The sequence below is a fragment of the Trichechus manatus genome, unplaced genomic scaffold (genome assembly GCF_000243295.1).
Source record: "Trichechus manatus latirostris isolate Lorelei unplaced genomic scaffold, TriManLat1.0 scaffold00017, whole genome shotgun sequence".
Taxonomy (NCBI): domain Eukaryota; kingdom Metazoa; phylum Chordata; class Mammalia; order Sirenia; family Trichechidae; genus Trichechus; species Trichechus manatus.
This window is the reverse complement of record NW_004443953.1, coordinates 4635004-4660866: the sequence shown is the minus strand read 5'-3', so window position 1 is coordinate 4660866 and position 25863 is coordinate 4635004. Positions and strand designations below refer to the sequence as shown.

General features: G+C 38.5%; 1 protein-coding gene across 1 annotated transcript in view; it reads left to right on the top strand.

The window, feature by feature from the left end:
- The first annotated feature begins 4579 nt into the window (after nucleotides 1-4579).
- Nucleotides 4580-25863, top strand: part of GPR63 (G protein-coupled receptor 63) — a 45812-nt gene continuing 24528 nt past the window's right edge. The window contains exon 1 of the mRNA XM_004372407.1: nucleotides 4580-4715. The gene's annotated coding sequence lies outside the window, so the exon portion shown is untranslated. The remainder of the gene's footprint in view (nucleotides 4716-25863) is intronic.

Here is a 25863-nt window from a genome sequence, read left to right as displayed (position 1 = left end):
AGACAGCTACCTGGCCAACTGACTGGAAGAGATCCATATTTATGCCTATTCCCAAGAAAGGTGATCCAACCAAATGCGGAAATTATCAAACAATACCATTAATGTCACACACAAGTAAAATTTTGCTGAAGATCATTCAAAAGTGGCTGCAGCAATATATCAACAGGGAACTGCCAGAAATTCAGGCTGTATTCAGAAGAGGACATGAAATGAGGGATATCATTGTTGATGTCAGATGGATCCTTGCTAAAAGCAGAGAATACCAGAAAGATGTTTACTTGTGTTTTATTAACTATGAAAAGGCATTCGATTGTGTGGATCATAACAAATTATGGATAACATTATAAAGAATGGGAATTTCAGACACTTAATTGTGCTCATGAGGAAGCTGTACATAGATCAAGAGGCAGTCGTTTGAACAGAACAAGGGGATACTGTGTGGTTTAAAGCCAGGAAAGGTATGCATCAGGGTTGTATCCTTTCACCATACCTATTCAATCTGTATCCTGAGCAAATAATCCGAGAAGCTGGACTATATGAAGAATGGGGCATCATGATTGGAGGAAGACTCATCAACAACCTGTGTTATGCAGATGGCACAACCTTGCTTGCCGAAAGTGAAGAGGACTTGAAGCACTTACTGATGAAGATCAAAGACCACAGCCTTCAGTATGGATTACACCTCAACAGAAATAAAACAAAAATCCTCACAACTGGACCAATAAGCAACACCATGATAAATGGAGAAAAGATTGAAGTTGTCAAGGACTTCATTTTACTTGGATCCACAATCAACACCCATGGAAGCAGCAGTCAAGAAATCGAAAGACACATTGCACTGGGCAAATCTGCTGCAAAAGACCTCTTTAAAGTGTTGAAGAGCAAAGACATCACCTTGAAGACTAACGCGCATATGCATGCGAAAGCTGGACAATGAATAAGGAAGACTGAAAAAAGGTTGAGGCCTTTCAATTGTGGTGTTGGCAAAGAATATCGAATATACCATGGAATGCCAAAAGAACAAACAAATCTGTCTTGGAAGAAGTGTACCCAGAATGCTTCTTAGAAGCGAGGATGGCGAGACTATGTCTTACATACTTGGACATGTTATCAGGAGGGATCAGTCCCTGGAGAAAGACATCATTCTTGGTAAAGTAGAAGGTCAGCAAAAAAGAGGAAGACCCTCAACGAGATGAATTGACACAGTGGGTGCAACAGTGGACTCAAGCATAGTAATGATTGTGAGCATGGCACAGGACCAGGCTGTGTTTTGTTCTGTACTACATAGGGCAGCTGTGAGTCGGAACTGACTCAATGGCACCTAACAACAATAACAGCAACATAGTTAACACACAGAACTAATCATGCCTTTTTTTTTTTTTAACCACTATATTATGTGACATATTGTGATGCTCTGTAATTGTTTTATATCTTAGATGGTTATGTTTCTGACTAAATTCAATCCTTTTGAGGGCCATGTTCTCTGTGTGTATGTGCACGTTCATGCTCATGTTGAGGGGTGACCACCTTCTATGCTTTGTTTTATGTACTCTTCATAATGCCTAGCTCTGTGCTAGGCATATCAGAAATGCTAAAAACAGCTATGTGACACTAGATAAGTAAATCTTTCATTGCTTCATTTCTGAAATGAAGGAGAGACACATAGGCTATTTCTAGAGTCTCTTCTAGATTTGCAAATCTATGTTTCTATGATACCTAAGGACTTATGAACAAATGAAGGAAGAAAGTACGAAACTTTTTTATTAGCAACTACAGGAAAAGTTCTTGTGTGGGAAGAAAATAGGCTGGAGTTGTTTGACATTTTTGGTACATATAAACTCCCTGCTACCTCTGAAAAGATAAAGAACTTATCAACGTTTAAAAATCAAGTTGGACTTTGTGTCACTTGGTTACAGAAATGTGATTATTCATGTGCCACAAATGTTTTCAGGTTGAATGGATATATACGTAACAAGGAATTTTCATGACTTCTATCAAGTTGCACCTATTACATAATGACACAAAGCTTAACAATGAACGTGTGGGTTGGGTGTGTGTAGGCAGAGTCAACATGACTTAGGAAAAAATAATTCAATGAATACAATTAAGTTTTAGACATTGTTTGTTTACCAATGGTTTCTTAAACATCACTGAGAATCTTCCCAGTGGCTTCTGAGGTCAGTGGATCTGGCTGGCTTTGGGTGTTCAAGTACTTACAACCCTATGACCATCAGCTTTCTTCTGATCATGAGGCTACTGGCAAAGGAGACAGAGACATAGTGAGTCCCTACGGGTGTGTGTCTTGTGGGGATGGGAAATTGTAGTTGGCATCTATGGTCTTTACCCACTCAATATTCATTTCCCTCTCCTTTGTTAACACTTTAATTTTCCTTTGTTTCTTCTCTTCCACTCAGTCCATGGAGTTTGGGAGTGTATTTGGGAGGGAGGCACTCCCTTTTCAGGGGTAGGCAAATGACCCCAGCCTGGCAGTGTGTATTGCATTCCCATTGGGCCCAATGAGACTCATTCCTTGGTCTGCTCTCTTGCTGACGAGATCAGTTGCTAAGGTGATTGGAAGTAAGCCTGGTGCTGCAGGTGGCCATATTGCCCCAGTTTAGGAAAGCGCAACTTAGATGTGGAGGGAAATAGCCTTGACACTCTTTGAGAATATGGAGGAGGTAAAAAAAAAAAAAAAAAAGGATTTTAAGAAACTCAGATGTCCTTTCCAGCTCTACTCTTGGAATTTATAAGTATATAAGCCAATAAATTCCAACCTCTTCCCCCATAGGTTTTCTTAAGTCTGCTTGAGTTGGGTGCTTGTCTCCTCCAACAGTCTTGACAATACAGGAGTTTATCATAAAATCAGAATACCTCTACTCATCCTCACGGCTAACCTCCTCGCGGCTTAACTTCTGATCCAGACAGGACCATGTCTCCTGCTTTGATGGTGCCCAAGCCTTAGTTCTCTCTCTGGTAACAGAAGTTGCTCCAAACTTTTGTGTATTTTATCCCCGACTTCTTCCTCCAGAAGTTCAACATGTGCTTGCTCCATAGCTGGGGGTGGCAGGAGGGCAGAAGTGAAATGTTCGGGTCCAAGCTCAGACCACTGCTGGCCGATGCAGGTGTCTTTGTAGGAATTAGAACATGACACTCCCTCTGAGGAGATATAGCCCAGGCTGGATCTCAAATCCAGATTGCCTGCTCACCTTCCACCTCAACAGGAGAATGCTGTATAGGGTACAAACAGCACAGCACTACTCTGAGGCCCAGCAGCGCTAAGAAGCAAGAGCTGGAGCCATGAGATAAACAGGCCGGTGGACAGTAGCAGGCCCTCTGAGGTCCCATGCATCATAACTCAGGCTAGTAGGGCGATCATAGTTGCTGATGCTGTGTGACTCCTGGGCATCCTCACTCATGGCTGTGGGCTCAGCAATTAACACAAACATTGGTGATAACTGGAAAACAATATGAGGTTCCTTGTTACCCAAAGGAGCCCTGGTGGCACAGTGGTTAAGAGCATGGCTGCTAACCAAAAGACTGGCAGTTGGAATCCACCAGCCGCTCCTTGGAAACCCTATGGGGCAGTTCTACTCCGTCCTACAGGGTCACTATGAGTCGGTACCGACTCCACGGCTATGGGTTTGGGGTTTGATTTGTTACCCAAAAGCAGCATTTGTCAGTATCCTTCAGATCTACAGGCGGTATGTTTTCTGTAGGGCCTCCATGAGTCCTGTTTGGCCGTCTCCACAATGGAAAAGAACCTACAACTTTTGTGGATGAAAGTCACTAGTCCATGAACTCCAGTGGCAGACCACCCGGCAACTGGCCATTGGAAAAGAACACAGCACCTGGTAAAGCAGGGCTTTTGGCAAGTGCCCTGTGCCACACACCAGTGACACTTTCAGGGTTCTGTCTAGGGGCCCTAACTGGACTTTATAGTTATTTCAACCTCCTGAGTTCCTAGGAGAGACCCTCATTACCGTGGAGGGGTAGAGGAAGAAGCAGCAGGAAACTAGGGAGGAAACGCAAGCAACCTCGGGAAATGCAATTCCACTGGGCAGTCGCCAGCGGCGCGCACAGGCTTTGGGGGCGTCTGCGAGGGTGGCGCTGCGGTGGGAGCAGGAAGCCAAGACCTTAAAAGGGATGCAGGCGGGTAAGAGGAGGGGCGAGGTTCCGGGGACCATTCAGGGGCGTAGACCAAACAGCCGGGGCGGCCCCAGATGCGGGTTCCAGCGCTTGCTCTACCCTCGGTGCCTTTGCACTGGCGGAGAGGCAGTCGGACCCAGGGTGGGAGGCAGCTTAAAGGGGCCAACGCATCAGCCCGGGAGCAGCCCGGGCGCCGGCTTCCCAGAATCTGTCTCTACTTGCCCCCTCTCTCTTTACTCGTCTCCTCCCCACCTCACCTCCCCTTGTTCCCCCATCCTAAAAATGGGCGGGCGCCTTTAAGAGGGAGCTTTGGTGATCCTGGGGGCGGGAACCCCTCGGTAGAACTGGAAGCGACGGCGCTCGGCCGCGATGCTCCTCACTTTCTGCTCCAGCACCCGCCGCCGCCGTCACCGTCTTGATCGCCACCACCGCCTCCTCCTCAGCTTCGAGGCGTTGTTTTCTGCTGCGGAGGAGAGAAGTGCTATGTCAGGAAAGTTCCAGGAGAGACTAGATGGGGCCATGCTCCCGGGGCTCTTCTGCAGGCGCCCGCGCGCCGCCCTTTGTATGAGGTGAGACCTGGGGCCCTCGGGCCCCCCGACAGGTAGCCGCCCGCGGGGTGGGGAGGCGCCTGGATCCGCGGCATTTGGAAGGGTTTGCGGTTTGGTGGAGTGTATAGCCGAAAATGTGGCTGGTTAGACCGAAGTTGTGCCGGAGAAGCGGGGGTTTTCGGGAAGATTTTACAGAATACGAGCGGCTGGACTTAGTTGTTCCAGCAGCCAGCGCCACACGGCGGGGGCCCGGCCAGCTCTCGGTTTCTGCGGTGCCGCCCGCGCCGCGCCGCCGGCCTCCCCGACACCCCCGGCCCCCGTCCCCTGCCCGCTGAAGCAGCTGGGCCTCCTAGGAAACTGGTCTGCTGCAGATGGGCACCGAATTTCGGATTTTTCACTCCTGGGCTTCCCTTGTCGAGAAGCTAAGTGCTGGGAAAGAGGAAGGAGATGGAAACCTCTTGAACTTTTACACTGTGGTCTCGTTATTCTTTAGGGGTGACATTCCTATCGTTTGCTGAAGTGGGAGGGCTCCTTGCGAGCTCCAAGAGTTCAGAGAGGTTGCCTTTTACAAGTGGCTAAGCTTTGCGGCACTGTCTTTCAGCGTTCGTCAGTTTCTCAACGTCGTCCGGATTGTAGTCTCCCCTCCCCCCGACCCTTTTGGGAAATATTTAATTTTTTTTTTGTTTGTTTTTTTTAAAGGAAAAAATATCCTGTATACTTAGGCTGCTTACAAACAAACAAATATATCTTTATGCAAAATTTCCTTTCAGGTCTGGCCCAAATTTTTAAGGCAATCGTTTAGTTGCTGATGAAATATTTAGACTCAATCAATAAAGGTGTCCCCATAGTAGGATGCAGCCTTTCAGTGAGGTAGGATGAGGTTAACCATCTTTTTCAAAGGATTTTCTCTTGTTGGTGTGTTTGCTTACTTATTTATTTATTGGTGAATTAGGTTTTCATCGTGTCTTACATTAAGAAGGCCCCAACTAATTGTAGAGGGTGTTATTTCTAAGAATCATAAAACCTGGTGTTTCTTGCATAATCTGACACCACTTCTGACAATTTTGCCCTTGGTTGAGGTATGTAATACATGTAATTATCTGATGAAACCTGATTTATTAATACAGTAATGGATAACTTTTCTTTTTTTCAAGTGTCCTGTGGGAACAAAGTCCCATTTTTTTTTTTTTTACACCCCCAGGTATCTGCACACCTGTCTATTACTGTTTCTGTATTCTCCACTCACATTGTGTACTTCTGATGTCAGCTGCAAATCAAAGGTTCTGATGAAAAGTCACTATTTTGTGAGGAGTTGCATAGGCAAAATTTTAGTGACATGATTAATTATATCATCCATATCATTTTGAACAGTAAAAATAGAATGGGGCTTTATTTAAAAAGTATCATGAAATATTTAAAGTAAATTCTGAAGTATATGCTTAAAATATAAATTTTGTATGTGAGAAAAGAAATATGTTTGCAAAGTGGATGGGGAATATTCTAGGAAACATCACATTAGCAACGGGGAAGTTTTGAAAGGAAATCATTTCAGAATAACCATTAATATTGTCAGATTTTGCTTGGGATATAGATTTTCATCTCTGAGCACCCTGCTATCAAATATATCAGAAGTAAAATAAAAAAAATACTCAACATCGTGGGCATTTACTGAAAACTTGCAGCAAAGTGAACAGTCTCAGAAAAAAAAAATCTTTAGAAAAGTCAAATACTTAAAACTTCAACTGCACTTACCATTTTACCTTAGATTTGCTAGACTCCAGGCAAGAAAGTGCTGCATTCAGTAAGGGGTTCTAAGGCAGATATGATTAGTTCCTAGAATTATATTGATTAATGTACATTGAGATTTTGTATATGATTGATTTGGGATGATTGTTTTGTGAATGATTCTTTTTGAAACTATTTAAAAATGTATATCTATGTATAACTACAACAGAGAAAACCATTCAGCGACTTGATAATACAGAATTACTAAAAACAGCAGGTCTGAAAGATCAGAACCTACAAATAGCTTGTTAGGGCTGATCATCTTCTTCAGCATTTTAGTATCAGTTAAGTTAAAAACTACTGTTTTTCCAACATGTTCTTGTTTGTTCACAAGGATTGGACAAGAAAGCCATGTGCCAAGGGTCCTAACCATATATTTATCTATTAGAATGGACTGAATTGCCCCACAAGTATGATTGAACCACGCATTTCTTAACTTTCAGTAATTTATCTTCAGTAAGGGACCATGGATGGTGTGAACACTTAATGCACTTGGCTACTAACCAAAAGGTTGGAGGTTTCAGTCCACCCAGAGGTGCCTCAGAAGAAAGGCCTGGGGATCTACTTCCAAAAAAATCAGCTATTGAAAATCCTGTGGAGCATGATTCTACTCTGACACATTGAGTTGGCTTCAACTCAATGGCAATTTGTAGGGAAACTCTTAGGTAAAATTTAGCTATCAGTATGGTGTTTTCTTCTATAATGAATACTTCATAAATTACCTTCAAGACGTTCTGTATAGATCTGGGACCAAGAGAGTTGATCTCAAAGGTATGAGAGGAAAATCTTGGGGGAGTTTTATGCTTCATTTTTGTGAAATGATGTCTTAAATATTTGATTTGAGAGAGCAACCCATTAATGCTCGGGAAGATAATACCTATAATACAATCCTCCAGTCACTGCAAGCAAAGTTATCTGCCTGCCTTTGGAATATTTCTTATCACATTCCACAGCTAATGGTACTAAATTTCAGCATATGTATGAGTTTTTGAAATGAAATGAATTAATCTTTCAGACTGGTTTTTGCATTAATTTGTGAGACATTTACCAGAAATGTGTTTTAGCCCTTTACTTTATTGCATGTAACAATTTTCTCCTCTTTTTGCAACTCTGACAAGTGTATGTTTAGGATGAGTTCTTAGTGTTTACTTATAAACAGATTAACATATTTCAGAGAGTCTACATTGTGTCTCTTCAGCTTTCAAAAAATAACATTTGAAATGTTTGACTGTGAGCCTGAACTCACAGACTTTCAAAGCTACCAGGATCTCGGTCAATTATAGTTTCAGGTTCATGGGAATTTTCTGTTTAAGATCAGATGTGCCCCTAATTTGAACTGGATGATCCACAAAATAGGTACTTTTGCAACCACAAAACATGGAGAACATTCCAAATAATTTGCAGTGTGGGCAGCCCAACATACTTTGGTGTTGAGTTGGCTTGAGGCAGTGTGCCATGCTTGTAAAAATATGGTTTCTGAAGCTGACAACAAGCTAAGTTTGTCTTTGAGATTGACATATAGGATAAAGTGCTTTTGACCTCTGTGCCAGTAAATATGGACAGAATTGGTAAGAGTAATTTGTGCTGACTTCTGTCTGTGTGACAGAAGATTCGGGAAACTCAAGCCTGAATCTCTAGCATAACGTACTAGAATGCTCATTCACGTTCTTTAAAAACCTACTAAAGAGTTAGAAAGATTGAGTTTTAACTTTCAGGTCTTGGGCTCAAAAATGTTTCCATATTTGCAGTTAGTAGGATATTCTCGAGGTTATCTATTGAAATTAACAATAACACTATTATCAGTATTCTTTCTAATTGATAATGCTAAAGAAATTCTATCATTTTAGGCTCAATTAGGAGCCCTGGGAGCACAATGGTTAAGCACGTGGCTCCTAACTGAAAGGTCAGTGGTTTGAACCCACCAGTTCCTTGGGAGAAAAGACCTGGTGATATATGCTCCTGTTAAAAATTACAGCCTAAGAAACCCTATGGGGCAGTTCTACTCTGTCCTATAGGGTTGCTGTGAGCCAGAATCGACCCGACAGCACACAGCAGCAACAGGCTCAACTTAGATTAAAAAAAAAAAAAAAAAAAACAACCCTGCAGTGGACACTCCCAGCTAGATACTGTACCAGTCATCTGGCATGTATGTTAATTGATTCTTAGGAAATTTTAAGTTTAAACCCTTTGTATCATTGTAGTCATAAACTTTACATACCTTTTGAGGGAATTTTTACCAAAGCTGTTTTATTTCTGTCTCTCAATTGACTTCACTTAGTTATATAATTAAAACATTTGAAAAATATTTTAGGCAAATTTTTTTGTGGATGCTTTTAAGGATCCGCCTTGGGGAGGTGGTGCAGAAGGGACATAATTCTATATTCTGGCTGTTACTTTCCAAAGAGAAGCATCTTTACTTCTTCCTATTTTTTTTTTTTAAATAAAAAAATGCATAAGTAATTTTAGAAAAACAGCATTTGCAGACATTTAAAGATGCTTGCAGCTTGGATCAGAATAAGAGTTTCAACTGAAAATTGCATAAATGTCAACTAACATATATGCCAGGTAATTGGTATAGTATTTGCTGCAGGTTTTTTTTGGTCTAAGTTGAGCCCAGTAGGATATAGATAGAATGGAAGTTGGGGTGGAAAGGGAATATTCTGGACATAGCTTCATTGCCTTTCAGAGGAAAAAATGATTGCCTAAGTGTGTACTTGTAATAAAATTCATTCTTTTCCAGTCGTGTCACTAGGGTTGCTGTCACCCAGTGCGGTAACTCAAGATGTCACCTCCCCCTCATGGACCTCCTCCAGTACCAGACCATACAGAATCCTTAGTTATGTTTATTATCAATTTTAATAATAGAATAATGTGTTAAATATAGCTGTAAATTGCTTAAATGTAACATTTCTTAGATTATATGAATACTAACAACAAAATTGTTTTGTAAAATCTTTCTACATAAACATTGTGAGTAATTGAGTGGAAGCCTTTTTTGATTTTTCTCCGTCTTTTCCTTTAATTACTACTTCATTCTCAAAAAAGTTATTGATATAGGTTCACAAGTACTAATTACCACAACACTGTAGCTAAAACACCAGAAAATATGACAAAATCAGCTGCTGTAAAAATACCGGCAGCAATGAAAACATGCTTGTAGCGCATGCAAACGAAACACAGGCACATGATTTAAAGTGAAATTGCAATCATTATTACTCTGACTGGAACGCATTAGAAGATTCAAAAAGTTAATTAGCATAGAGTTTTAGCCTTGTAGGTATCAATACATCTAAGGTGGGCTTACGAGAAATGTTTTTGTTGTTATTGCTAACTACAGGGATATTTTTATAAAAAAATAATAAATTTCTGCTGAAACACTGAATAAAAAATGTATAGGCAGTCTTTTTTTTTAATTGTACTTTAGATGAAGGTTTACAGAACAAATAGTTTCTCATTAAACAGTTAGTACACATATTGTTTTATGACAATGGTTAACAACCCCACGACATGTCAACACTGTCTCTTCTCAACCTTGGGTTCCCTATTACCAGCTTTCCTGTCCCCTCCAGCTTTCCTCCGTCCTAGGCAGTCATTTTGGTGTCAACCCCTCTGACAGCGTCACCCAGTATGGTCCACACCCTCTGTAATCCCTAGTGATGCCACTGTGCTTTTAATCATTTTCACTTATTTGTCCCATTTCCTCCAGCACTAGCAGAAATTCTGTTCTTGAATTCTTTCAGCTCATTCCCACTCATTACTACTTCAAACTTTTTCCTTCTTTTAAATTATTGAGTTCTTTAATAATACATTATGAGTTGTGAATTTAAAGTCCCCCCATTTTCCGTAATAGGTCTTGGGTACATTTGCTCCCAGTTAAAGGTGTAATGATGTTGGGAACTTCACATTTTTGCTTCTGTCATCATGTATAGTTGCTATTGTAAGATTTCACATTTTTTATTCTTTATTCTTATACTATAAAATCTATTTTTCCATATTATGTAATTGACAAGTGTTCATTGTAGAAAACAATGTAGAAACAATTTTACCGCACATACTTACTTTAGTCTAAGTTAATCAGTATCTTTTCCCTCCTTTAAAAAAAAGGACAAATTTCTAAGATTTTTTTTTAACTCTCTGATACCCACTTCCAACTTATATTTCATTACTGTTGAGTGTTTTAGTTCTAGCTTGTTCTTCCCTGTCATATATCTGACATTATTTTTTATTGTTTTATATATTATCTTATATTTAAACACATATTTAACATTATCTTTTCTCACTATTTCTTCTAGTATGTCAGATCTTCTACTTGGGATCATTTTACTTCTAACTAAAGTATATCCTTTCCTCTTCCTTTATTGAGAGAGGGGGGAGGGAAGGAATGAGGGAAAGAGGCAGAGAGAGAGAGAAGGAGAGAAAGACAGACGCTGCATTTTTGTTTGTGTGTGATAGTCCTTTTATTTCACCTTTCTTAAAAAGCAGTTCCCTGGATATTGAATTCTAGTTTACCAGTTATTTTCTTTCAGTACCTCAAAAAATATCATTCCATTGTCTTCTGAATTGTATTGATGCAATTGAAAATTAAGCAGTTAAGCTACTTTGTTTTCCTTTGTGGGTGATCTGTCTTTTCCCTTTGGTTGCTTTTAAGAGCTAAGAATTTTATGGTTTTCTTCTGGAACTCCAATTGCATTGTTTGTTAGACCTTCTGTAATTGTGTTCCTTGTCTCTTATCTCCTTTATCTCTTATCATTTTTCATTCGTCCTCTTAATTGCATTCTGGAAAATGTCTTCTGTTCTAACTTCTAGTTTACTAATTCACTTCAGCTATGTCAGGTATGCCACTTTATTGATTTAGTTTTTAATATTATTTATGGTATTTTTCAATGTTAGATGTGTATTTGATTCTTTATCATTTATGCTTATCTCCTGCTTATAATCTGAACCGTTCATAATTAAACAATTATTTTATATTCTTTGTCTAATAATTTCAGTAAGTGAAGTCTTTGTGGAACTGTTTCTGCCTTTTTCCCCTTGCTTCAAATCATTCTTTTTGCTTAGATCATTTGACTGTGATCTGCCTTTGAAATTTTATCGGTGGTAATTCTTTCACAGGCTTGGGTTGAAAGTGAATTCCTCCAGAGGGGAAACATATTTGCTTCTGCTAATATTGGCTTGAGTGCTTTACTGACCTGGGTACATTTTTAATCATATTTCATCTTGAGTTTTTTTTTTCCTGACTCAGGACTGGCTTGTAGTTACAGATCCTTTGAGGAGATATGTATAGCACCAGGGTCAAGACCTGCACTTTCATTGTTGTCCCTTTCTGCATGGTCTTTATTTTTTGTTCACCTTTAACGTAGCAAATATAGCCCTTAGAAGTCCCTGGTTGCTGATGAGGTCTTTGGAAAGCTGCTATAATTTTATAATCCCAACTCAAATTATTTAAATTTGACTGTACTAAAGAAACTGTTTTGTTCCTGAGATTATAGACATGTAGAAAATAGGACATCTTTGTCATTTAGGTTAATAAGCAAATCTTTACTAGGAAATGTAGGTTGTTTGCTTTTGAACAGGAAAAGCAGACAGTAATGTGTCAAGATATGATACAGGATACTTACTTTTCTTTCTAGCACCAATTTTATAATTTGTCATTTACCTCTGCTGATAAATTTGAAATTTCTAAATAAGATATTTGCATTAGCACTTTCTCTTCCTAAGCTCCAAATTTCACCTTGTTCACAGACAGTAAGTATTTAGTTTTACATTTTGTTCTTCAGGATTTAGTGCAGGCATCTTATTTTAAGCCGTTAGGTTTCACTTTGAGCTTTAAAGACACTGCCAGTCATATTTAGTTTTCTGTTACATCCGAATTCTATTACATCTGGCTTTGCCTTTGAATGGCACTAATAGGGAAAGTTAAAAGCCACCTATGGTCTTCATTGCCTTTATTTATACTCTCAAAAGCACATTAAAAATGACAAAATGTAGGGTTCTTCAGGGTAGTTCACTTTTAAAAAGGAGTAATTATTCTATGTTTGTTTAAAAGGGTTACATCTTGGAAAACATTTTAAGAAACATTTAATTTTTTACTCTTGCTGTTATAACATCCTGAAAAAATTTTTTCAACCCTACGTAATATAGTGATGTAGGTGCAGCCTTGGTTGTAATGAACAATTAATATAGAAATCACTTAAGAATCTCAGCATTTGTATCTCTTAGCACTCAGTTACTATGGAATAGCAATAAAAAACTTAGGTACGGTGGTAAAATGAAGCTAAATGCAAAAAATACTAAAGTAATTGATTTCATTACCTTTGGATAATTATTCCATTCATCAGGTGATGATTATTCATATCAGGAAATTAGGCTTTTATTATTTTATTTGCTCTTTTTTAGAAATATATTTTCTATTGCATTCTGAGTTTTAAAGTCTTATCTTTTTTTGTCCTACTAATTGGTTCTCATCTTACATAATAAAGAGGCACTAGAATGATCTCCGAAGCTCACTTCTAGAATCTCACTCTGGAGAGGTCTTCGCTTATATCTAGATTCTAGGTTGGAATAAAGTTGCAGAGAAAGGTCATTCTAGTAATTAATTTTTTAGTGGATAGACGGGACATTCATATCAAAAGCCATGTGTCTTAGTATACACACACACATACACACACATATATATATGCGTGTGTATATATGTAGAGAGATTGATTTTGGGGAATTGGCTCACATGATTGTGGGGGGCTGATTAGTCCAAAATCTGTAGTTCAGGTGATAATCTGGAGATTCCTGCAGTCTTATGTCCCAAAATCTGTAGCTTAAGTGATGGGAAGAGTGAGGGAGTTCTGACAAAATATCTTATAGTCCGGAGGCAGAACATATTGTAGGGAAACGACCTTTTTGCTCTTAAGGCCTTCAACTGATTAGATGAGGCTCACCCACATTATGGAGGGTAATCTGCTTTACTTAAGGCCAACAGATTTAATTACATGTAACTACTTCGTAACAGCATCTATACTGGTGTTTGACCAAACAACTGGGCACCATAGCCTAACCAAGTTGACATATAAAATTAACCATCATGCTGTGTTATATAAAGCATCCGTTTATTTTAGGAAGGGAAATTTTCTTAGCCATCTAATGTGAGCTTGAGACTTGCAGTGATCAGTCACTGAATACTGTTTCTCCTGCAACCTATATTAAATTCTGCTTGTTCTACTCAATTACAGCATAATAAATATCCCATATATAAGAAACTTTTCCACATTCTTTTCATTAGCTATTAAGCAAACTTTAGATTTGAACCATCTAGTTCAATGGTTCTTGCCATTATTGAATATGTGTTCAATAAACTCACACACAGCCCTATGCATCCATATACCACTTTCTGGTGTCCATCATTCTCTCATAGGCCATATCTATTAAAATAAATCAAGTGACAAGTGGGCATGAGTGAAGTATTAAAAAAAAAAAAAACTGGAAAAACTCCACATAAGTCTAAGTGGTGATATTTATATACCTGTATTTCATGCTTCTCTTGCCCCTTTTTGTATTAAGAAACCCAGGAATTGCAGTTCTGACTATTACATGTATAGTTCACACTGGGCCAGTAAATCCCTATGGATCCTTGGTTTTACTGGTCATATGTCAGTTGCATCAGCGATTTGTGAATTTGCAGCGCTTTTATTGATGACTTAATCTTTGAGCTGAGGACTAGCAGCAGCCATCAAATAGCAGCATCACTTATGACATTATCAGTGGGAAATCCAGTAATGAGCAAAGCATCATGGCCTTCATCCCTTGTGATTTGGTGATACATGATGAGAAACTGTTCTTTGGTGTTTAGAACACAGCCATCTCATCACCTTGATTATTTCTTCATTTCTAATATTTCAAAATGGATAATGCTTCAAAATTTTTTTCTATAAAAAATTTCTTTGCTAAGGCATTTTTTTGGGGGGAGGAGCAGGATGGATCTTCAGAGGTGATATGCAGTACTTTGAATTTAGAATTACACATATGTAGTTCTTTCTGTTTGGAGCAATTATTCCCAATGGTTGGATGCACAGCAAACTTGATTGAAAATTAAAATATAGAAATGAAAGAAATGGGAGTGGGTTGCAGGAGATAAGCATTTTATAGATGAGTTGTTTTATGACGATTTAGTAGAGAGTCTTTCAGCTTGTGAGATTTCAAGAAACCTTAAGTTTTCTTGAATTTTAAATAATTTGTGGACAATTTGGTTTTAAAAGACTTTTCTGGACCATGTGTATTTTATAAAATTTCGTCTATTTTTGCAATGAAAAATTCCTTTGTTTTCCTCCCCATGATCTACTCTCTCCCACCCCTTCCCACTAAAAAAATACAACAAAATTAAAAAAAAAAACCCTATAATTTAAAAACAAAAACACACTAGTTTTCAGCATAGGACTTTTGGATTCACCTTAGTGGATAACATCATACTATTATAGAGCATGAGGTTTAGAGAATGCTATAATAAAATATGGGCACTTATAAATGAGGAATTATGTCTTCCACTCTTGGAGCATCCTGGATTTTTCTTCATACCACACACCACATGGTATTTCCCAGTGGTCATTTTTGTGTTTGGTATGACTCTTCCTACTAAATATTTCAGTTACACAAGGTCAGGAGATATATCTGTTTTTTTATTTGTTGTATACAATACTTAGTCAGAAGTTGGCTTATAGTAGGTGCTTAATAACTATTTGTTAAAAAAGGCAAGAAAGGAATTGAATTTAAAGAAGAGTGTAAATCAAGTCGAAAAGTATATGTCAAAACTAGATTTATAAAATGTACAAGAATAACATTGTGAAAGACCAAGTATTAGGGCAAGATATGCAAGTGAAGACAATTTCAGTTGATAAATGATGATTCTCTGTTGACATTTCCTTTGTCCTTATCTGTTGGCCACGTGGAACACCAAAACTAAAGTCTTACTTTATAGATTTTGAACCTCAGTATTTTAAGTTTGACCTTTAGATTTTTCAGAATTTTCCCAAGTGAACCAGAATTATTTTGATCATGGCAGTGAATCAAGGTCAAAACAGATTTGCCATTATTTCTGAGGATGAGTCAACGCTGCTCTCCAGCAATCCTATTTTGAAATGGTGCACTGAGAGCAGAATGATCTTTATTCTGTACTGTTTCTCTTTTGTTCTTTTCTAGCTTCCCACTCTAGAAAAAATTTAGGAATTCCATATTTTACCTTATGTTTGTTACTGGGATTTGCTATGGTAATGACTTACATGTACTACTGTAGGACCAAGGATTTTAGTGTCCTCTGATTTTTTTAAGAGATAGATATGATTGACAGTTGTATATAAAATCATGAGGTTATTTGAGGTCTTTCATGATGTTGCGAAGGTCTCAGGATTCCACATTCTGTGAAATTCCTATTATACAACAGGAGAAGATAGCTTGGTGGCAGTGAGGTGGGGTGGTAGGTTAAGGAAGCTTGCGGATTTGTTTCTGTCATGTCAAGAGGTTATGTTTGAACCTTCTCAGGCAAGTGGCATCTTTCAGATATGTAGGAAGAAAGAGGAGACCATGTTGTATGCATATGTGTCCCACACTTGTTTTTAGGAGACAGATGGCATATCACATATGAATCTTCAGCAATGGCACAATGGTTAAGCACTCAGCTGCCAACCGAAAGGTTGGTGGTTCGAAGCCACCCTGCAACTCCATGGGATAAAGACCTCACGATCTGTTCCTGTACAGATTATAGCCTAGAAATTGCTATGGGGCAGTTCTGCTCTGTCACATGGGATGCTATGAGTCAAAATCGACTTGATGGCACCCTACAACAACAACAACAGCAACTAGCACAGTGCCTGGCACGTAGCTGATGCCAAGACATTTTTGTTGAGTTGACTTGGCTGGAGCTCTCTGGGACAATTACAGTCAACAACAAAAAGTGTTGTTACGAAGAACAAGTAAGCTATATTGCAGTTGCACCTGGCTGTGTATGAATAAACTGGGCAAGGTTATAGTAGACTGCTTCTAGAGAGTCTAGGAAGGAGTATATGGACTTCCATCATGTTTAAAGCAATTGGAAGAACGAGAAAGGTGCATTTCTTTTGTTCTGAAAAGAGATTACTGAAAGTGACTTTTGTGAAATGAAGGAAGCGGAAGCTGGAGAGGAGGTCAGAGCAAGAGAAACAAAGATACCACATCAAAATCACAGTGCAGAATCTTGCAGGTGAGAACAGACTTAAATTCAGTTCGGGATGAGGCATGGGTTAAAAGAACCATTTGCACAGGTAAAGGAGTAGAATCCTAAATGTCATTGAAGTACTGGTATTGTGGAGAGCGTGGTTTTCTTTTATGAACATATTTATTGAACACTGACTGTGTGTCAGCATTTAATCCTTAGAACAACTTCATGAGGTAAGGTGCTCTGTGATTATCTCCATTTTTCTGATGAGGAACCCGAGGAATTGAGATAACCTGCCCAATTACATACAGTTCGTAAAAGGCAGAATCAGTCTTTGTAGCCAGGTATTCTAACCACTGCCAGGGTGCACACAGATGGCTGCTGGAGGAAGAGTGTGGAAGAGCTTAATAAATAGCTTATTACGTTCGTGACTTACTTTTTGTCCTTCCAAAGAATATGCCGAAATCATTTGTAGTAAGAGGCAGCAGAGAAATGAGTATCAGTGTTTTGAGAAGAAATACCAGTATGATAGTAGAAGGATTGAGTTTTGAGTAGATAAACTTATTTTTAAGGCTTTACAAACTTTCACTGTGCTAAATTTGTGAATGTTAAAAAAAAGCAATGTCTTTTTATTGACTAATCCTTGTGTAGACAGGCATATGGGATCAGATGGGTTGCACAGTTGCTAAGGGAACAAGTTAGTCAAGTGGAGTGGCAAGCTGAGCTGTACCCAAAAAATCAGATGTCTCTAAAGTGGAATTTCTTTTTGAAAAAGAATTTTTTTTTTTTTAACTTTGTGGAATATAATTGAAACAAAAATAAGCAGGCTCCTCCCCCGCCCATTTTTTCTTTTTACTTTTCTTTAAAATTGCTTTGATTGTGGGGGGTAATTTGTGGGAACCTGAAAGGTTATCTAGAGATTTAATATGAAAAATTAGGCACTGTTGTTTAGATTAGTAGATAAATTGTTGTTGTTTGCTGTTGAGTTGATTTTGACTCATGGTGACCCCATGTGCAGAGTAGAACTGCTCCATAGGGTTTTTGAGGCTGTGACCTTTGGGAAGCAGATCGCCAGGCCTGTCTTCTGAGGTGCCTCTGGGTGAGTTCAAACTGGCAACCTTTGGGCTAGCAGTCCAGCACTTAACCAATTGCGCCACCCAGGGACTCCTATAGTAGACAAATAATAGCAGGAAACTTGGTATACTTTTAAAAATAGTGATGGGACAAAGTACCACATTTAAATTTTGTGCATTTGGGGATAACAAAATTTGATTTTGCTCAAAAGTCTGTATACCCTTTACTGTTGAGAGTACATTTCTTGCATAATAGTAGCACTTGCCTAAAGGATAAGGTATATTTGAGTAGGTTCTCCTGCTATAAGTTTGCAAATTTTAAAATACTTTCTTATTTTCTACCCATGGGTAACGGGCATTATGAGATAGGCAGGAAAATGGTTATTTTTGCTTTCTTAATCTCTTTCCTAAGGACCCCCGGTGGTGCAATGGTTAAGTGCTTGGCTGCTAACCGAAAGGTTGGTGGTTTGAACACAGCTGCTTCATGGGAGAAGGACCTGGTTGTCTGCTCCCATAAAGATTACAGCTTAGAAAACGCTATGGGGCAGTTCTACCCTGTCACATAGGATCGATATGAGTCGGAATTGACTCAACAGCACCCAACAACAATGATCTTTTTCCTAAGGGTTTTTTTTTTTTTTTGAATTATTATTTAAAGGAATGTGTTTTGTGATTATTGAAGGGATATATTAAAATGTATACTTATAATGTATAGAGATATTTTTCAAAAAGAGTGTTCTTTTCCTGAATGTAAGAAAACTATGTACTAACACAAGAATTGAAAAGTACAAAAACATAAGAAAAATGTATCACCTATAATCCTGCTGGAACCCTGGTGGCGCAGTCATGCTAACCGAAAGGTCGGCAGTTCGAATCCAGCAGTTGCTCCGGAAAACTCTATGGGGCAGTTCCACTCTGTCCTGTTCAGTCACTATGAGTCGGAATCGACTCGACGGCAATGGGTTTGGTTTGGTTTATAATCCTACTGGTCAAAAACATCTGTTAATATTTTGATACATTTCCTCCCTATCCTTTGAAATTTTTAAAAAACATAGTGGAGAACATACTGTTTATGCAGGTTTGTAGTCTGATTTCTTTGCTTCAATATGCTACTGTAATATTAGAAAACAATTTTAATGCTTGTGCAGCATGCTATTATATAAATCGTGTAATTTACCTCATCTTTTCCCTTATTTTGAACATTCAGGCTGTTTCTAATTCCTTGCTATCATTTACATGAAATTTTTTTGTACAACCATATTGAGGTTGTAAAATTTATCCGTCTCAAGTATATATAGTTTAATGTTTTTTACTGACTTTACACAGTGGTATAACCATCAGCATAAATCAGTTTTAGAACATTTTCATTCTTCCAGTGAAGTCCCTCATGCCCCTTCACAGTTAATCCCCATTCCTACACTAGCCCCAGGCAACCACTAATATACTTTTTCCCTTTATAAATTGCTTATTTCAAATAGTGCTATAATGAACATACTTGTATGTGACTTTTGATGCATGTATGTGAGCATTCTGTTGAGTATATACCCAGAAGTGGGATTGCTGGACCACAGAGTAGGCATAACTTCAAATTTACCATAAATGCCAAACTGTTTTCCATAGAGAGGTACCCGTTTCCACTTCCATCAACAATGTGTGAAAGTTCCGTCTGCTCCACATCCTCAACACTTGGTACTTTCTTTTTTTTAATTTTAGCCATTCTGTTGGATTTGTGTCTCATTGTGGTTTTTATTTGCATTTCCCTGATGAATAATGAGAGAGAACCGCTTTACATATTTCATTTTGCCATTTGGATATCTTCCTTTGTAAAGTTTTATTTTAATTCTTTTGCTCATCTTTCAGCTGAGTTGTCTTTTTCTTATAAATTTATTGGCATTTAAAAAATATATTTATGACGTGGAGTCTTTATCAGTTATATAATTGCAAATACCTTCTACCTTTTGGCTTGCCTTTTCATTCTCATAGCGATGCCTTTTGGTCAATTTATCAATCTTTCCTTTATAGCTAGTGCTTTTGACGTCCTGTCCTGAAAATAGGTTTCAACTGGAAACTTAATTAAGATTAAGAAACTTAAACACGAGCTGATTAGAAGCTGATCTTTGGTTCTTATGAGAACTATTCTATTTCTCCTCCATCCATATTCCTAGAGTGAAGTCATTCAGAAGTTGTGTTTACCAGCCCCTTCATCTCCTCTCCTCCCCCATGAAGGGCCCTGAACTCCAGCTTCCAGCCTCTTTGAGACTGAGGGAGGCTGTGATCTGCTTCTCAGTTTTTTACTCAATTTTCAAATTTCTCAGCTGCTTTTAAGCCTTTCAGCTGCCAGTTTTCAGGCGCTCAGCTTCTAGGCCACCTTTAGGCAACCTCTGAGCTGCTGTTTTGGAATTGGCTCATGCCTCAAGGGGAAAAGTATAACCAAATGTTGAGCTCACCTTTCCATAATTCCATTTTCTCTGAGATCTTGGCCTTTCAAGTCCTTCCTGCCTTGGTAGCTTTTAGATGCCTTCAAACAGATTTAAAAAAATGATCCAGCTTTTCTGGTTCTTCTTGGTGGGAGGGTTGGCCTGCCACAAGCTGCCAGGGGAGGAAGTCCCTATGTATATTTTTAAGGCTGTTGATATAGCTGGCTGCATTTCTATCAGTGAAGTATCAGTTTGCTAGAATTATTTTCATCATCTTAAATCTGTGAAAATTTGCTATGCAAAAAATAACATTACGTTTTAATTTTTATTCTAGTGAGAGTGAACACGGTTTCAAATGATGGTTGGTCTTTTACATCTTATATTTATGATTTACCTGTTAATATCCATTATTTTTCATTCATTTTTGAAAACTATGTAACATTACCTGGAATAATAAATAAGAACTCATGCATCCAAAGATGAAGGGTTATTACCTTATACCCACTGCCATCGAGTTGATTCCGACTCATTGTGACCCTACAGGACAGAGTAGAACTGCCCATAGGGTTTCCAAAGCTGTAAATCTTTATGGAAGCAGACTACCACCTCAATGGACTTTAAAATAATTGGCCTTCCCATTGATCTTAATAACGTTTCAAGACTTTTGAAGGCAAGAGTTGTGTCAGCATTGCTTTTGTATTCATTCTTGGTATCTGGTGCATGGTACAGTCCATGTTAACATGAACCAGATTGCTTTTTAAAAAAAATAATAATGTAAGGATAGGAGTAGGAAGCCCTTGATGGCTTTCTTTTCGAGGGTTATGTCATGCTATGTTGAGTGATTAATCATTGTGAAAAGTTATTTTATTTATCAGCCATTGAAAATCCTGTGGAGCACAGTTCTACTCTGACACACATGGGGTTGCCATGAGTTGGAACTGACTCAATGGCAACTGGTGTATGTCTTACTTTCCTCATATGAAGTTAAATTAATCTAATTTCTGGAAACATCATATAAATGCTGAATGCCAACCTTACCATTTGCATCTTGAAGGACTTTAGAGCGTGGCTGACTTCATAGTTCTAACGCATGCATGAAAATTTTTTAAAAATCTAACGCATTTTCAATTCATATAGTTTATCTGACTGTAACCAAATGTTTGGATTTCAAGAATTCATACAGACAATTTAATTTTTAGTCAACATTATGAAATTAGTGTCTGAGGAAGAGGGATGGTAGAATTTTCCCTATCATGTGAGACATACTTTGGCTCTTTTAATTGTGGAAGTGTAATTTTATTCACAGAAATGTCCTTGTTTTAGTCACTGCCCTACTTTTTTTTTGGTAATTTCATCGACTCTGCATAAAACATAGTATCTGCTCTCATGCTGCCTTTGGCCCTTAGGGAATGGTGTTCTGAAGAAAAATTGAAGCCTTTGGGGAAGACTGGTCTAAAAATAAAATCCCCAAGGTATTAGACCAGGGGTGTGGACCAGATCTGGGGATAATATCTTTAACACTGTCAATTGCTAAGAAAGTGGAATAAAAGTCACATTCTCTTTTTTAGGATGATGGGAGAGGAAGCATAGCATTTTGGAAAGAACAGGGACTTTGGAGCCAGTCTGCCCTGGATTCCAATTCCAGTCTCCACCAGCTGTGTGACTAGAGGCATGTCACCTCTGAGCCTCAGTTTCCCTCCTTCAAAGCAGAAAAAATAACCTCTACCTTTGGAGTGACTTCTCAGGAATAGCAGTAATATATATTGAGGTCTGGCATATTGTCAGTGTTTAAAAAATGGTACCTGTAATTACACATCTTAAATTTTTTTTTCTCACATTCAGGAATAAGACCTTTTTTTCCTTCCTCCCTAACGTGAGCAGTGGTTAAGAGCTCGGCTGCTAATCAAAAAGTCGACAGTTCAAATCTACCAGCCGCTACTTGGAAATCCTATGGGGCAGTTTTACTCTGTCCTTTAGGGTCCTATGAGTCAGAATCGACTCAACGACAATGGGTTTGGTTTGTTTGGTTTGAATGTGAGCCCTGGCGGCGCAGTGGTTAGGCATTCAGCTGCTGACTAAAAGGTCTGCAGTTCGAATCCACCAGCTGCTCCTTGGAAACCCTATGGGACAGTTCTACTCTGTCCTGTTGGATCACTGTGAGTCGGAATCAACTTGACGACAGTGGGTTTGGCTGGTTTAACATGAAGGTGATTCACAGACTGGTTCCAGGTTGCTTGAGCTCTAATCCTAGTCCTATTTTTACTAGCTATGTGACCTTGGGCAAGTTACCTAATTCTTTGTACCTTAGATTCTTCTAGAGTTGTTAGCTGTGTTAAAATTTTAACGTACTTAGAATAATGTTCACTCATATATATGCACTAGGTGAGCATTTGATAAATAAAAGTAAACATTCAAAATTAACATTAATTGATTGTTATTTTTAATAAGGGTAATGGGATTAGAGATGAGACTAGAAAGAGCACTGCTACATGTTACAAATGGACCTGCAAGTAGGAGAAATAGGCTCAAAGAAGGTTAACCAAAAAACACAGAAGCAAACATTCTTTGATGGTTGTGAGGGTGGAGAGGCAGGGAGAGGGGAATTCACTAACTAGATAGTAGACAGGAATCGTCTTAGGTGAAGGGAAGGACAACACACAATACAGGGGAAGTCAGCACAACTGGACTAAACCAAAAGCTAAGAAGCTTCCTGAACACAACCAAACACTTCAAGGGACAGAGTAGCAGGGACTGGGGTCTGAGGACCATGGTTTTGGAGGACATCTAGATTCTTTTAATATAAAAAATAAATTAAAAAAAAATTGCTATCGAGTCGATTCCAACTCCTAGTGACCCTATAGGACAGAATAGAACTGCCGCATAGGGTATTCAAGGCTGTAATCTTTACAGAAACAGACTACCACATTTTTTTCCTACGGGCGGCTGATGGATTTGAACCGCTGACGTTTCTGTTAGCCACTGAGTGCTTAACCACTGCTCCACCGGTGTTCCTTCAAAGATTAATGTGATAAAAATTGTCAACTGTGAAGTTGGAATAGATCTGAGTGGCTGCTGTTGATGAATAGCTATATCAGAGTGGTAGAGATTTTTACTTTTATATCCAACTCTTATGAGAACCTGCAGAGAAATGTTCTCATGAGAATGGTTTCTGCTATATTCCCTACTATCAGGAAAGAGACCAACAGGAAAAGGACGGTGACTCAGAAGGAAGATACCAGCAGAACACCATAAATTTTCTTCTTTGGTTGATAAGCTGCTAAGCAATAGATATAAAATATACATAATATTGTGTGTTTCAGATATAAAGTTGTAGGTTGAATAAGTCTATGGATTGTTTCTTGAATGACCATCAAATGTCACTGTGCATAAAATATGTTTTATTTTTTCTTTTGCCTTGAATTGGCACAGATAATACCAGAGTCATCATCTTTTTTTTTTTTAATTTTCCTAATAATTTCCTTTTATATTCTACATCTCAGGTAGTGCCAGTCTTCATATAAGACTTTGTTTTAATCTGAACTTAATATCTAATAGACTCATGAAGATGTTCTTATGTTGCCATTCACCTGGTTCACTCTTATATTAATAAACCATAGTTAATGCTCAGAGAGAAATCAAAGAATAGAAGACACCTTGAAAGAAAAAAAAAAACTTGTAGGGGAGACTCAAGAATGTGGATACATCTATAAAATGGAAAAGGAAATACATTTTGTATACGAAGTGATTTTCCCTCCAGCTCACAGAGATTTTTTTTATATCTTGTAGAGATTTTTTTAAAAAGAAAGAATAAAATAGATGGGTTTAGTAATTTTTTAGTTTGAATTTGAGAATACTTTTGTGACTGAGGATTTAAAAAAAAATTTACTCCACCTTGTTTTACATAGACTTCATTGGCCATAATAGGTATTTTAAATTAAGGAAATGTTTACAATGGTGTCTAAGTGCAATGAAAGATGACAGGAGGAGGTAAAATGAATAACTAAGCTGAGCCCTAGCTTGCAGTTTGATTTTACTCCACCTGCACCCCTAACATGTAGATTAGAGCAGATCAACATTTTATCCACCCCAGGTTAAAAATTAGACACCTCTTTTTTCAAGAAGGTGCAGGAACTGCCTAGGGGAAATTGGGGCTGCTAAGAGGAGTCCAGGTGCCCCAGATAAAGCCTTTTCCTTCATGATGTTTGAAGGCTCACTCCTTGCTCACTTGTGAAGTGAAGCCTGTCCATTGGCAAGTCTAGCTTCTCCACACAGAGACCCCTGCCAACTGCCTTATCAAATGCGAGGCTAGAAGAAAAGAAGAGCCATATGTCCAGTGGCAGAGGAAACCCAAAGCAGCCAATGAGAAAAAACTATTCTGTCCCATATTCAGAAATATGCACTAGATACATAACAAGAAAAAAGCATTATGATGAAAGAGTGAGAACAAAATAAACAGAACAAACGTTCTTGGAAGAGAGATTATCAAGGAATAAAAGAGAATGTAAAAGAAGAGAAAGCTTTAGGGAAGACTCAAGAAGATGGCATCATCTTGAAAAGAACCAAACCAAAACCCGTTGCTGTCGAGTTGATTCCAACTCATAGCGACCCTATAGGACAAAGTAGAACCGCCCCATAGAGTTTCCAAGGAGCACCTGGTGTATTCAAACTGCCAACCTTTGATTAGCAGCCGTAGCTCTTAACCACTAGGCCACCAGGGTTTCCTTGAAAAGAACAGGATGCAGTAAAACAGGAATAATCAAAGGGTAAGGAAGAACTCTTGAAAATTAAATATTTGATAGCTGATATTAAAGCAATTCCATGAAAAATTTGAAAGATGACTATATGGAAACCTCCTAGAACTCGGTGCAAAAAGAGAGGCAGAAAACTTGAAAACAGGGCTTAGAGATAGCCAAGATGATCAGTCAAGATGATCTGTTCAGTCAAGGTGATCTGTTGTTAGGTGCCGTCAAGTCGATTCCAACTCATAGCGACCATATGTACAACAGAATGAAACACTGCCCAGTCCTGCACCATCCTCACAGTCGTTATGCTTGAGCCCATTGTTGCAGCCACTGTGTCAATACATCTCATTGAAAGTCTTCCGCTTTTTCTCTGACCCTCTACTTTACCAAGCGTGAGGTCCTTCTCCAGGGACTGATCCCACCTGATAAAGTGTCCGAAGTATGTGCAACGTAGTCTTGCCACCCTTGCTTCTAAGGAGCATTCTGGTTGTACTTCTTTGGAATGCTAGCATCCAAATACTTGGAATTCCAGAAGATGCAAAATAGAGTAAACAAAGAGTTGAAAGTATCAAATAAATAATAGAAGTTCCTCTGTGCTCTGTGAAAATCTCTGGATCTTCAGATCGAAGAGTTCTGAGGGCCCAGCAAAATGGATGAAAACAACTTTAAATCCACACTAATTCTTGGGAAATTTAAGAATACTAAGGATAAAGAAAAGATCATAAAATCTTTTAGAGAGAAGAATGAGGTTATCAATCCCTCATTAGTCTTTGAGTACTTCCTTGCGTTCTGGCACAACAAGGTATTTCTGCCTCATTGTAGAGTCAGACATTTTCTAAGAAGCCTTGGTTCCTTTTAGTTGTGTAAATGGTATTTAGACAACAAGATCTGGGTGCTAGGTGGGATAAATTGCTTCTGGGGTATCAATAGCCTCTAGATATTTCAGCTGACAAAACTAGGAAATAAAATAAATGTATA